General features: G+C 36.6%; 1 protein-coding gene across 20 annotated transcripts in view; it reads right to left on the bottom strand.

Annotated features, from left to right (window-relative positions):
* PEAK1 (pseudopodium enriched atypical kinase 1) overlaps positions 1-12,308 on the bottom strand; it is a 361,282-nt gene that overhangs the window by 94,432 nt on the left and 254,542 nt on the right. The window lies entirely within an intron of this gene.

Here is a 12,308-nt window from a genome sequence, read left to right as displayed (position 1 = left end):
GGAAATGACAGATGTTGGCAGGGATGCGGAGAAAGGGGAACCCTCCTACACTATTGGTGGGAATGCAAGCTGGTGCAACCACTCTGGAAAACAGTATGGAGGTTCCTCAAAAAGTTGAAAATAGAGCTACCGTATGACCCAGCAATGGCACTACTGGGTATTTACCCCAAAGATACAAATGTAGGGATCTGAAGGGGTACGTGCACCCCAATGTTTATAGCAGCAATGTCCACCATAGCCAAACTATGGAAAGAGCCAAGATGTCCATCGACAGATGAATGGATAAAGAAGATGTGGTATACACACACACACACACACACACACACACACACACACACACACACACTGGAATATTATGCAGCCATCAAAAACCCCCCATGAAATCTTGCCATTTGCAATGATGTGGATGGAACTAGAGGGTATTATGCTAAGTGAAGTAAGTCAATCAGAGAAAGACATGTATCATATGATCTCACTGATAACAAGGAATTCTTAACCTCAGGAAACAAACTGAGGGTTGCTGGAGTGGTGGGGGTGGGAGGGATGGGGTGGCTCAGTGATAGACACTGGGGAGGGTATGTGCTATGGTGAGTGCTGTGTATTGTGTAAGACTGATGAATCATAGACTTGTACCTCTGAAACAAATAATACATTATATGATAAAAAAAAAAAAAAGATAGTGGGAAATTGGAAGAGTATCTTTCAAACTGGAATCCAGGATCTCTTTTCAAGGGTCTATGAGTTTTCCAAAGGAACTTTAATATTGAACTGAACACAAAGTTTACATCTAAAATTAATATAAACATATGCTGGATTATTGCAATGGCCACTTATTAACTAAGCTCAGCAACACGATTTGCAACATGATTGCAAATGTACATATACATTTCTTTTTCTAATCTGAACTGGCATCAAGCACATTATTTTAACTGTAAGGAATAATGAGAAAAAAAGGAGGCTCGCTTCAGAGGTAAATGATACAGTCTAAGTAAAGTCCAAAACGAAATAATGGTGCAATGACTGTACATTGTACCAATCCTGGTTTTTCAACATCTTAGAAAGAAATGTGGCAGAAAAAGAGCACCAATGGTAACGAAAGCTGCCAAGACACCCCTGGGATGGCAGAGAGCTCCATACTCATGTTTTGAGTCGCAATTCAGCTTTGGCAAAATATCATCATTGTATTAAAATAATGTTGTTAATTTGCATTTCATTAGTTTTATAGACTTTTTGTACTCAACTTTTTTTTTTAAAGATTTTATTTATTTATTTGACAGAGAAAAAGAGAGAGATCACAAGTAGGCAGAAAGGCAGGCAGGCAGGCAGGCAGAGGGAGAGGGAGAAGTAGATTCCCTGTAGAGCATGGAGCCCGATGTGGAGCTCGATCCCAGGATGCTGGGATCACGACCCGAGATGAAGGCAGACGCTCAATCGACTGAGCCACCCACGTGCCCCTTTTTGTACTTAACTTTTAAGTTTGTTTCAGTTTAGAGCTAAATGAGAAATACAAGCATAAGGAATTTATATCTAATTTTGTTCATATTTAAGTAAAATTGTAATATTATATATATCAATAGTGAAAGACTACGGCTTTTTACTAATTAAAAGGAGCCTATAAATTACTAAAGTTTGAAAGTAGTGCTTAAAAACAATATTCTCAGGCACCTGGGTGGCTCAGTCTGTTAAACATCTGCCTTTGGCTCAGGTCATGATCCCAGCGTCCTGGGATCAAGCCCCACATCAGGTTTTCTGCTCAGTGGGGAGCCTGCTTCTCCCTCTCCCTCTTCCTGCTGCTCCCCCTGCTTGTGCTCTCTCTCTCTTTTCCTCTGACAAATAAATAAATAAAATCTTAAAACAAAACAAAACAAAACAAAACAAAACAAAATACCAATATTCTCTTATGTCAGGTAAGCATTCCTCTTGTGATTTTATTTACATTATTAATTTGCTAAGCATCTGTTAAAGGAGTATAATAACCATCTACCTCACAGGACTACTGTTAAAATGAAGTAAGATAAAATATATAGGGATTGCTTTGAACTTATAGATAGCTTTGAGTAGCATGGGCATTTTAACAATATTAATTTTTCCAATCCAGGAACACAGGCCATCTTTCCATTTGTTTGTGTCTCCTTTAACTTCTTTCATCAAAGTCTTACAGTTATCATTATATGTATCTTTTATTTCCTTGGTTAAATTTATTCCTAAGTACTTTATTCATTTTTATGAGATTTTTTAATTTCTTTTTCAGATATTTTGTTGTTGGTGTACAGAAATACAACTGGTTTCTGTATTGATTTTATATCTTGTGACTTTACTGAATTCACTGATTAGTTCCAACAGTTTTTTTTTCACTTGTCTTTAGGATTTTCTATACATAAAATCATATCATGATTTTATCATCAATTGTATTTCTTCCTTTCTGATTCAATACAATCCCTATCAAAATCCCAATGGCAGTTATCACAGAAATAGAAAAAACAATTCTAAAATTTGTATGGAGCCACAAAAGACCCCAAATAGCCAAAGCAATGCTGAAAAAGGAAAAGCCAGAAGCATCATACTCCTAAACTCAAACTATACCCAAAGCTATAGTAATTAAGAGTCCAGTATTGGCATAAAAATGGACACATAAATCAATGGAAAAAATAAACAGCCCAGAAATAAACCCATGCATATATAATGGTCAATTAGTTCACAACAAAAAAGCCAAGAATATACAATGGAGAAAGGAGTCTTTTCAATAAATGGAATTGGGAAAACTGGACAGCCATATGCAAGAGAATGAAACTGCATCCGTATCTTACACCATACACAAAAATCAATTAAAAAATGATTAAGCTTAAAGCATAAGACCTGAAGCCATAAATGTCCTAGAAGAAACAGAGGGGAAAAAGTTCCTTGACATTGGTCTTGGCAACAATTTTTTTTTAATATGACACCAAAAGTACAAGCACCAAAAGCAAAAACTGATAAATGGGACCACATCAAACTAAAAAGCTTCTGCACAGCAAAAGAAATAATCAACAAAATCAAATGAGAAAGAATGGGAGAAAATATTTGCAAACCATAATGGATAAGGAGTTCATGTTCAAAATATATAAAGAACTCATATAACTCATTAACAAAAAATCACAATCAAATTTTTAAAAGGGCAGGGGATCTAAAAAGACATTTTTCCAAAGAAGGCATCCAAATGGCCAACAGGTACATGAAAAGATGCCCATCACTAATCATTAGGAAAATGCAAATCAAAACCACCATGAGATATCACCTTACACCTGTGTAGAATGGCTATCATCAAGAAGATATGAGATAAATAAAAAAATTTAAAAGAAGGAAAATATGAGATAACAAGTGTTGGCCAGGATGTGGAAAAAAGGGAATCCTGTGCACTGTTGGTGGGAATGTAAATTGATTTGGTCAAGATGGAAAACAGTATGGAGGTTCCTCAAAAAATTAAATATAGAACTACTATATAATCCAGCAATCCCACTTCTGGGTATATATCCAAAGGAAATGAAAACAGAGTATCAAAAAGATATCTGCAAGATATGGAAACAAGTTAAGTGTCTATCAACAGATGAATGGATAAAGATAATGTGGTATATACAATGGAATATTATTCAGCCATGAGAAAGAAGGAATCCTGCCATTTGTGACATGAATGGATCTTGAGGGCATTATGCTAAGTGAGATAAGTCAGACAGAGAAAGACAAATACTGTAACATATCACTTATATGGAGAATTTAAGAAGTCGAACTCATAAAGACAGAGAATAGAGTGGTGGTTACCAGAGGCTGAGGGGTGGGGTAACTGAAGAGATGTTGGTCAAACTTGCAGTTAGAAGATGAATAAGTTCTGGAGACCTAATGCACAGCTTAGTGATTATAGTCAACAATATGGTATTATATACTTCAAAGTTGCTAAGAGACCAGTTCTCAAATGTTCTACCACAAAAAAGAAATTATATTTATTGGACATAATAGAGGTGTTAGTTAATGCTATGGTGGTAATCATACCGCAATATATAAATGTATCAAATCAACACATTGCACAACTTAAACTTACACAATGTTATATGTCAGTTATATCTCAAACTATATAAAATGCCGAGCACAGAGGTTGATTCATAAGTGATTAATAAATATTAGTTCTTTCCCCCTTTATTAAATCTCTAAATCAATGGAGGACAAGAAGGGGAGTGATCCTTTCCAATACCATCCACACATACCTGTACACACTTGACATACCAGTTGGGCTATGCTATTTCCATGGAGATAGTGGTAACTATGCTGGTGGGCCTCAATTACCATGAATGGTTTAATTGAAAGTTTCAGCTAACTTGCACACCAGTCTACCACTTATTATTTCTACAGGGAAAATGTACTCCAAGTTCTGAACAATTGACTTGCAAAGAAACTTTAGCATTCCATTTTGGACTTGTGTTTTACATTACTTTTAAGAGATGCTGTCAGATTATATCAGGAAGGAGTTGCTGAGCAATAGGGTAATGTGATACTTACCTGTACTTTAAGAATTCAGGTGAGCATGGAAAAGGGCAGATTGACAGGAGGCAAGGTTGGAGGCAATGTGGCTAGTTCAACTACTACAATACTAGAGCAGGTAAGGCCCTAAACTAACACAGCAGCCGTAGGAAATAATGGGCAGGGGCTGATTTGAGAGGCCAAATGGAAACACTTAGCAACCAGTGGGACACTGGTGGAAAGGGACAGGGACTGACAATGACTCTGCGGTGTCTCTACATGAAGATCAAGGGTGATTTTCCCAGAGGCATACTGAGAAGGGTAGAGAATTAAGTTAGCAATAATTTACATTACATCGCTGTAGGGAATAATGAGAAAATTGAGACCTGAATGAAAATAGCAAACATAGTCTAAAACCATGTAAGTGACTAAAATTCTCCCCATTAAAAAATACTTTAATTGCTATTATCTTACATAACGTTGACTCTAAATCTTGAGTGCTGGTTTGGTGAGAACAATATAAAAGAATGAGGATGAAGTGGATGGAGAGGGAAAGAAAAAGGTAAAGTGACAATTCCCTAGCTATCTTTATTTTACTACAAAATAAACACAGAAAAATCAAACTTGGGCTGAATAACTGAAAGTATGGAGCCAGTGATGGAGCATGAAGGATAGGAACTGTGGCCAGAGGATTCATACACTCCAGACAGGCATGAACACAGGCCAAAAGGCTTCCACAGGGCTGTTCTTAAGAAAACAGCAGCGGGGCACCTGGGTGGCTCAGTCAGTTAAGCATCCACCTCTTGATTTTGGCTCAGTTTTTGATCTCAGGGTTGTGAGCTTGAGCCTTGCATTAGGCTCCACGATGGGCGTGGAGCCTGCTTAAGATTCTCTCTGTGCCTCTCCCTCTGACCCTACCCCCCTCTAAAAAAAACCAACAAGAAAAAAGCAGAAGCTTGGATTCTGGGGAGTCAGGGGCTATTACTAAACAAGACCATAATCTGGTAGAGGAAAAGCTAAATCATCCTTACAACAGTATGCTGGGTCTTTATTCTTATTAGTAAAGATACCTGCCTGTGGTCTGTACCATTAGACCACTACAGACAGCCAATGCTTCTCTGAGTAAAAAGTGACAGGTAGGATGTCAGCTTTTCCTGAGGAAGTGCTGTGCCCCTGGTCCTTGTGGCTGCTGCAAGTACTGGATAGCATTTCCATTCCTATCAATAACAACCCACCAATCAGCAGAACTGACCCCAGGGACAAAAATGAACAACCCTCAAGGCCATTACTGATTAGATATGTAATTTTACTTTATGCAAGTCACTCAAACTCTTCTAGGGCATATGATCCTTATATTTTTTAAATAAAAAATAACTGAATTCTTTAGATTATAAAAGCAATCAGAAAATAAAGATATGCAAACAAACGAGCAAAACCCGAAGCTCCAAATCTTTTTTTTTTTTAAGATTTTATTTACATAAGAGAGAGAGAACATGAGCACAGGGAGTGGTAGAGGGAGAAGCAGACTCCCCGCTGAGCAGGAAGCCCAATGCGGGGCTCGATCCCAGGACCCTGGGATCATGACCTGGGCCGAAGGCAGACGTTTAACCGACTGAGCCACCCAGGAGTTCCCCAAGCCCCAAATCTTACTATATATCCCTCCAAATCTTTTGCCTATAGATCAAATTGTACACACACAGGTACACAGACATATTTAACACAATGAACATGCTGTCTGGTAACATGAATACCTTTTTAAAGTCCCCAAATTTACAATCAAGTCAAAAGATTATGTAAATGCAAACTTGGGTTAAAATGCCAATTTGAATCATTCAAACAAATTTAACCGTGGGAGAAATAAAAGTTTCAGTCAGAGTCCTTTAATAACTTCAAACAATTAAAAACATTTCTCATATATAATAAAAAACAACTCTTCTCTATGGAAATAGTTATCTGGTAAGATTATCTATTCAGGGCACAGCTGAAAACTAGACAAGGTAGGAAAGAGCATTAGGGTCTCATTTATAGACTCTTTACTCTTGTTTTAGACAAATTTAATTTGATCAATTCAGAATGGTTTTGTTGGTATTGTTTGTACAGAAATAAAAGTGAATGCTCTACTTATAATTTGATGAATTCTAATGGTCTCTCTCATGCTCCCCTTTATTTGTACATTCCCCATTCACTTAACTATGAGCTGAGATAATGTTAACTTGAGTGTTGTTATGTACTTCCCACTGCTTTCTCACAAAGGTGCCCAAATGCCCTTTCCACCATTACCCTTTTAAAAAGACTCTCTTTTCTAATCATTTCTTCTGTGAACTTGTGTATTCCCAAATATGTAAGGGTGGATAACCTCCAAGAGCCTGTACCTCTTGTCGTTTGATGTTCCAGACTTCAGTTTCCAACTGCCTACTAGACCTCTCTAAATAGAACTAATTATCTTTCCTCCAAAATGTGCTCCACTTGTTCTGGATGCCGTAACAGTTAATGGTATCACAATACTGGTAGACGTTCAGGCTGGGTCAAGGTTGACCCCCCCTCCCGCCCCAGTCCTTCTCATGCTGTATCCAATTAGTTGCCAGGTCCTGTCTCTCCAATCTGTGCTCTTCCTCTGAGAACTCTAGCCATCACATAGGACCTCGATTTCATCATTCTTTGTCCGAGGTACTGGGGTGCTATCTTGTGGTCTCTTAATTCCTCTAAAATACAGATCTTTACCACTCTACTTACCTTTTCATGCAACCATTAGTGGTTTTCAGTTGTCTCTATAATACATTGAACTCCTTAAAACAAAATATCTTTTGTGATTGATACTGCCTTACCATTTTTTTAATCATCTCCTACATGTCCACCCATATAACAACTGCTCAAAATTCTATAGAACTTTCCATGCTTCAGTCAAATGCCAAGTCCCCTGTGAAGCTGCAGGTCTTCTTAAAATTAATTGTTTCCTCCTCATAATTCCTATCACATGGTACTATGGCTGTTTATATACAACTTCCTCTCTCTCACTCGCTAGTCTTAGCTTCTTATTCAGGTTTGGTACCTATATGCTTCTTGAACAGATAAAAAAATAATGCTTTATTATCTGGTTTCACAGACCAAAAAGCTTAGAAGAGGACAGAAGCATTCAGACAGAAATGGCAAGTGACAAGCGGACTATCTGACAGCAAATGGAGAGAAAGAAAAATACAAAAACCAAACTTAAGAGCTCAGAAAGCATCTCAGTGTGGGGCAAACAGCTCAGATCCCATAAGGGTATCACTGCATTTTCCAGAATGGCAATGATTGACCTTGACTCTAATTATAGGAAGATACCAAGAAAATGTTTAATTATGTTGAGTATCCTGTTTAAGGAGGTAAGAAAACAATAAAAGTGTGAAAGGTATTTTGGGAAGATTTTCATACAAATGGTTTTATTATTTAAGTTTATTTGTTTAATTATAAATAAATATGTTTTATAGCTAATTTGGAAAACAAAGGTAGAGAGAAGGAAAAAAATATCCAAATCTTAGTCTGCATTTAAAAAAAAATGTAGGTCACATAAGCACCAAATGATTTTTCTAACTGAAAACATTTTAATGTTTAATGAGCTTGAGCTCACAATTATCCAGAAAATTTGCCCAATTAGAACTCATTCTTTCAAAGGACATAGAGAGCTAAGATTTTACTGTATCACTACATAAAAGTATTCATCCAACTCTTCTGTTTTAATGTATGACTGGAGAATGATGAGGTGAGGAGGAGACGAGAAATTGAGGAACAAAAAAACAAAAATGGAGGATGAAAGAGAAAGAAAGAATCCAAAATAAAAGGTAGGAGAATAATCAAGACAAGTGAGAGGAAGAACAAAACAACAGAAAGAGAGAAAGCCCAATTTATGAGCAGACACATTTAGAAAAAGGACAGCTCTTCTTTCATTTTCTCCTCTCTTGACTTCCTTTGTTCTAATTGACTTCAGGCTGATGTATGTACCCTTAGATGCATGCTGAATTCCAATGAAGTCCTCCTACACGTATACTTTATACCAACACAATCCAGTTAAAAGGATTTTAATTGGTGTGCACCATTCCCTGCAATTTCAACATTTTAAAAATGAATAGTCTCACTAAGTACCAGATGGTGACATGTACTAATTAATCTGGCCTGTTCAATGAATGAGCATATTAAAATGAATGCACCTATTAGATATGTGTTGCAGAAGCCCCATCCCGAGGAAGCCTCCCCTTAAATGAGTGCCCACGGAAGGTGCAGATTTTACTGTGCAATACTCACAAGTTTCTCCCACAATTGTTTGCAGCAGCAATACCATCATTTTGCATCTCCCTCCAGATCAGCTGGTATTTCATGCTAATAAGCAGCCTGTGAGCCTTGCTATTTCTCTATAGTCTGTCTAACTTTCGTAAACAAGAGCCAGCTGAACTCTGGGTCTACCATTTTCCTACCAAAGAGAAGATTATACAAACTCTTCAAGGTTATTTGTTAAATGGACAACAGGTGAGGAGCAATGATCAAATGAAGCTCCTGATCCAAATCCCTTCCCCCCCCCCCAATTTGTCTGTCAGGCAGTGAAAGCCTTAGCATTGCTAGCTCAGGGAATAAGACATTGCAAATGGAAATCCTGCATGACAGGTTGCCATGCTCTGATTTTCTTTAAATATTGTGGGCATTGGAGAAAAAGGTATAATCTACTGGTAGGTCTTAAAATACTACTAGGTATGCTTTTTGAAAGAGAAAGAAATCCTAGAAGCTATTTGTTTTCTTAGCTCCTCATACTCATCACTTCTCTATTTTATATTACCTTGAATCACCACAATTCCACAATTCTCTAATAATAGAGAATTCCCCAAATCTCTCTAGAGTTATTGACAAAGACTGGTTTCTGATTTGTCAATGGCACTGAAAACTGAGCAGGTGATGAGGTAAGGAAGGGAAGCAGCAGCAAGGTACAGATAAAACAGACCATGGAGAAGGGAGTGTTGTGAGACACGGGTGTTATCTGGCACGAAGCAGGCACTGACAAATGTTAGTTCCCTCTCTGAGATAATAACAAATGGTAGGGAAAATTTCTGTTTGCTCACTAAAAAAATCAACCTAAAGGGAAATCTAAGAGAAGTCTAAATATGGTTATCCTTGGAGAAGTTAGAAATTATAGTAGAAAATGGTGCTTGTTTATGATGCATGGCAATGGTTATTGCTTAAAATCAATAAAGAATAAAACCCTAAAGAATTCAGAGGGGAAGGTAAACCAATAATAGAAGTGACAAAATTTGTAGTTACAGACTAGAAAAGCCTCCCTAATGGCAAACACCATTTAAACTATATTACTTTCCCTGGGCTCTTGCCTAAAAATGAGAGGTAGAATTAATTATTCAAGCAAATTTAATTAATATGGACATAATTAAAAGTCAAAAATAAGAAATTTTCATCAAGAGGTTTCTGTGCAATGATTCAATAGTTTTTTGAAATTTTCTATTACTTTAACAATTTCTGGTAGATTTCTATTATTTTTCAAATTTTGTTTCTGCTCCTATCCACCACCACCCTTAAAAAAATATTTTGGTAGGGTGTTCAGCAGACAAACGGGTTCTTCTAAGAGTCTTGTGTTCTGAGATAAGACAAAACTCAAGAAGACAAGATATCAAAACCAACCACAATTCCCAGCCCAAACACTTAAAAGCAACCATGTTAGAAAAACTGGAACCCCGACTAACTGGAGAGAAAGCACTGATTTATACCAATGTAAGCAGACTTAACACAACTCTTGGACTACTCTGAAAAATAATTTATTAGTAAATTATGAAGAACACAACTGGTCAATAACCCACAAATCTAGGCAAAAAGAAAACATAATGCTTCTTGAACATATAGGATGTGAATAGCTTAATAAATGAAACTCCATGAAAAAGGGCACTGCACCCACTTTTATTTTATAGGTAGCTCTATCTAGAAGGCTGAATTAATATTAAAGCTAGCTTCATTTGGAACAATATCAGAATGTAAAATAAATACCAAGTTTGAAGGCAGATGAATCAGACACACAAAAGGAGACATATAAAGGGAGCCCGTAGGGTCTAAGTATGACATCTAACACAGTCAGAGTTGGAGATTCTATTGCTTCTGTCTTTAAGCTACAACTCTGAATTAGTCATTTATGCCTCTAGCTACATGGCATCCTGCATCTCAGGTGCCTAGAATTCCTTGGAAAGGGGCCATGAATATATTTATATAAAAACAGACTCTGAATTAGCTTTTCCCAGATGATATGCCAGAAATAATGAAAAGACAATATTCAGAATATGCTAGATGTCATGAAGTATTCTCAACACTAGAAAGAGCCTTTGATTGATGAATGGGGGGCAAGACTCATCAATTTCTTCATGAAACACAGATAATGTATAGAAATGGGGAAAGAGTGGTATTTACACACAAAAGCTTATCAATTTATACAATAAAATCTGAGGCTAATATACAGGTCTATATGTTGAAAAGACTACTGTAAAACTTCTTTTTAAGAATCTGTTCCCTATTGGGGCACCTGGATGGCTTAGTTGGTAGACCATGTGATTCTTAATCTCAGGGTCATGAAAGAAACTAACATTTGTTGAGGTACTACAGTTACTGTGCTGGAAACTTTATGCAATATCACCTCATTCAATCCTCCTAGCCATCATATTGGTAGGTATCTCCTCCAATTTACAGATGAGGAAACTGATGCTCAACGGTATAAAATTAGGAAGTAGTGGAGTTTATATTAGATCTCAGTCCTGACTCCAAACCCTATGCTTCTTAAAAGTAATGGCATTTGTAATGGCAAAGATAATATATTTTGCCCCAGAGGTGAGTTATTGTAAAGTATATTTCTACATGTCATAACTGTCTAAAGTTGATTTGCCAGAAAAGTACAAAGAAACAAGAAACTTAACCATTTCAATAATAAGCAGAATATAAATGAATTCAGTAAAGTTGTAGGATATAAAATTAACATACAGAAATCAGTTGTGTTTCTATACGCTAATAACAAAATAGCAGAATGAGAAATTAAGAAAATAAACCCATTTATAATTGCATTAAAAAGAATAAAATACCTAGGAATAAACTTAACTAAGGAGGTGAAAGATCTATACCTGAAGACTCTAAAACATTGATGAAAGAAATTAAAGATGACACAAATGGAAAGACATTCCATGCTCATGGATTGGAAGAATCAATATCCTTAAAATGTCCATACTCCCCAAAGCAACCTACAGATTCAGTGCAATCTCTATCAAAGTACCAACAGCATTTTTCACAGAACCAGAACAAATAATACTAAAATTTGTGTGGAACCACAAAAGACCTGGAATAGCCAAGCAATCTTGAGAAAGAACAAAAAAACTGGAGGTATCACAATCCCAGATTTCAAGATCACTACAAAGCTGTAGTCATCAAAACAGTATGGTGCTGTTTTGCACAGAAACAGACATCCAGATCAACGGAACAGAAGAGAGCCCAGAAATAAACCCATGCTTATATGGTCAATCAATCTATGACAAAGGAGGCAAACAAAACAAAATAAAAACAAAAGGGAAGAGAGTCTCTTTAATAAACAATGCCGAGAAAATTGGGCAGCTACATACAAAAGAATGAAACTGGACCACTTTCTTATACTATACACAAAAATAAACTCAAAATGGATTAAAGACCTAAATGTAAGACGTGAAACCATGAAACTAAAAGAAAACATAGGCAGTAATTTCTTTGACATTGGCCTTAGCAACATTTTTCTAGGTATGTCTCCTCATTAACAAGCAGAATGAGGTGAATTACATTTGATT

This window comes from Callorhinus ursinus, unplaced genomic scaffold, assembly GCF_003265705.2.
Source record: "Callorhinus ursinus isolate GAN/ISIS: 27379988/994484 unplaced genomic scaffold, GSC_fseal_2.0 scaffold25, whole genome shotgun sequence".
NCBI lineage: Eukaryota > Metazoa > Chordata > Mammalia > Carnivora > Otariidae > Callorhinus > Callorhinus ursinus.
The sequence above is the reverse complement of the archived record's forward strand: the minus strand, read 5'-3'. Positions and strand labels throughout refer to the sequence as shown.